This window comes from Panthera tigris, chromosome D1, assembly GCF_018350195.1.
Source record: "Panthera tigris isolate Pti1 chromosome D1, P.tigris_Pti1_mat1.1, whole genome shotgun sequence".
Lineage (NCBI taxonomy): Eukaryota > Metazoa > Chordata > Mammalia > Carnivora > Felidae > Panthera > Panthera tigris.
This window is the reverse complement of record NC_056669.1, coordinates 2,242,647-2,245,825: the sequence shown is the minus strand read 5'-3', so window position 1 is coordinate 2,245,825 and position 3,179 is coordinate 2,242,647.

The window sequence follows — 3,179 nt, the reverse complement described above, 5'->3', positions numbered from 1 at the left end:
GCTCAGGAGGCTGGACTCCATCCTGCATGCCATGAGTGGAAGCCCATGGGCAGTGTCTATGGACAGGAGTGACATGTTCAAGAAGGATGATCTTGCCAAGAGAAGTTTACTTTGGTGAGTTACATCAATGAAAATGACCCGTTTAATTTAGGCTGTAGAAGCCACAATACTCCAATTGGCAGGTACTCCGAGATTCAGTAGTTGAGTTGCTGGGCCCTCCAGTAGAGACGACCTTACCTATCCATCATGCCACCAAGGAACCTGAAGTTGTACATCAGGAGAATCCGTGGCAAAGTGGAAAGTGTACTAGGCCTGGGGGAATGTGAATTTAAGCCCTAGCACTACTATTTATTCCCTTCATGAGTGGGATCAAGTCCCTTAAAATTCCTGGGTCTCAGGTTTCTCACCTGCAAAGGGAAGATAAAACCTGCCCTATAACACTTAGCTGTTATGGGAATAAATGAGATCATCAAGTGAAAATGCTCAATCATTGGAGTACGGATGAAAGCCTGTGTGTGTCAGCTCCGACTTCTGGCTCGTTACTTTATCAGCAAAATCAAATAGCCTTTCATTCAGTCTTCTGTGGATTCTTTGGACTACAAAGGTTTGTTGTCGAGAGCTAAAGACTGATTACCTTCTGTGCGAGGTTTATGGGACTTTCACAAAGCAGTCCCAGCAAGAGAAGTCACTAGCTCAGTAATCACTGTAGACTCTTGATTCCTCTAAGGTGCACATTTTCCCACTATTCCCCTTCCCCATTCCATCTCCCTTCCAATCCTCTAGTAATGGCTTCCAACCGCGTGGCTCAAATAAGACCTGTCGTATGTCTTGAACAGGTAGGCAGATGCAACACGAAGGGGGTGTCTGAAGCATTACCTTCAACATGTCAAATGTGAACCAGGAGCAGAAGAACCTTCTGGGTGGCATTGGCTGGTGCTGAGAGTATTGTGAGGGTAAGGGTCACAGTGCGTGACAAGGGGCCAACATGCAGAGAGAGGCAGATGTGGTTTCAGGATGAAACTCCCACTGGTCACCACTCTTAAGGAAAGCCGCATTCGTCCTTTCTTTCCTATGATCTGCCTCAAAAACCAGTCACTCTTTTAGTCTTGGCCTCAGTAGCATTAAGTTTCGTCATTTGCGAATAAAAATATTCCTTTCCTCTATCTACCTTGAATTGCAATCAGAGGTTTTGTTGTTTATAATACATTTGAGTGAGCTCTTTCTGGCTGTTTCTGAGCAAGTATGATAATTTTAAAATACAGCCCCAGCAGAGTCTGACATTGTTTTTACCAAAAAGAGGGTTTATGTGCTTTTCTTTGGAGTCTTGGCGGGCTTCTCAGTGTTCCATCCAGTCGAGTACAGCAGAGTGATGCTATGTGATTCCTGAAGCTGGTCACAAAGGGTTACATAGCTCAGACTCGGTCCTGTGGAACACTCATTATGGGGGAAGCCAGAAACCATGTAAGAAGTCCACTTGTCCTGAGACCACCACCCTGGCTGGAGAGGCTACGTGCGGGTGTCTGGTCAACAGCTCCCAGCTGATGGGTGGTCCTGTGAGTGAGCCAGCCTGGAGTCCCAGTCCAGCCTAGCCTTTCAAGGACTGAAGCCCCACTGATATCTGACTTCTACCCCCAAGAGGCAATGAGAACTGCCGAGCCGGGCTTCTTCCAAATTTCTGACAAATGTATCTTGAGAAAGAGAGAAAGAATGTTGTTTTAAACTCCTACATTTTGGGACACATTCTTAGGCAACAATAGTAATTGAGCAACAAGTCACTTAAGAACTAGGAGGCTCTGGGAGATTATCTGTAAAACCCAAGTACCACCTCCTTCACAGGGTTGATGTGAGAAATTAAGGATGTGGTGTCAGAACAGTGCCTCACAACGTGTCTGTACATCAACAGCTCTCATTAAATGCTCCTTCTCGCTGCCATCCTTCCATTAAGTGATAGGATCTTGGTAAGAAAGATTCCATAGACTCTAGATATTTTGCTGATGCTATTTTTTTCTTTTGGACCCACTATCCCAGAGATAGTGGATTCCCAGAGAATTCCCAGTCAATCATTAGTCTGAGGCATACTTAGAACTTTCTTTGGGTTCATTTATTCAGGATCCTTCTTTGGTGTCCACAAGTTCTTAGTAACTGTCATGTTCGTGTTAATTTTCTGTCCCTTTTAACTCTTTAATGAGTTAACAGCAGGGACACTATTTGGTAGAATATTCTTTTAGCTCCGTAAGTAGATCAACAAGTCATAAATTCTTGTTGAAGTTCAAGACCAGATGTTTGAATGTTCAATGGTAGGAAAAAAATCATATGCCTCATTAGAATGAAGAATACCAGTTGTTTTACTCGTATACAGTGACTTCTTATTCTACTAGTTGACAGATTACTATTATTTCATTGTTTAAATGATGGCAGAAAAAGCTATCACAATTTCTCTTTGCTTTCAAGTTAAACAAATGTTCAAGATTTCTGGTGAGAAAACCACAGTAGTCATGAAAACTGACAGTAATCCCAGCAACAATATCTCCTTCTCAGGTAAAAAATCCCAGATATTAGAAAAGAGAAAGGAAAAAATTATATAGGCATAGACTAAGGTAACAAATGGTGCATCACCTGCCTCCCTCTGAGTCTTGGACATTTGGAAAAGTTTGAGCAGTTTCATGATAGGGCGAGGGTTTTAGGACTCTATTTGTTGAATTTATTTTTCATGGTTCAGTGACGAAAGTAGGTTCCACAAATAGATTTCAAGTGGATCAGGCATTTTCAGTTTGGAAAGCTAATCTCCTGAGCGGCGAGCTCTGTGCACGCCTGGAAAGGCTCAGAGCAACAGTGACGTGAGACAGCCAAGCATCCGAGTTCTGGGCCATTCTGGTCCTTATCCTACCACGTGGGGTTTGGGGGGTGGGGGGCAGAGAGGACCAGAGTGATTTTTTTGTTGTTGTTCTGTTGTAGCCCTTCTTTCTATTACTGCTGCCAAACTCTGTGCTGGAAGCACACAGGCTTTTTGGTGTTGACGTAACTGGTCCTAATGGAGGAATCCTCACTCTACCTATTTGCCTCTAGATACCACTTGGTGCTTTCAGGGCCCCTGGGTGGAGAACCGAGCCAGGGGTCCCATGGCCCCCTCAGGGATGGAGTCCCAGGGCTGGAAGGAACCACAGACCCTTTAGTCTCCC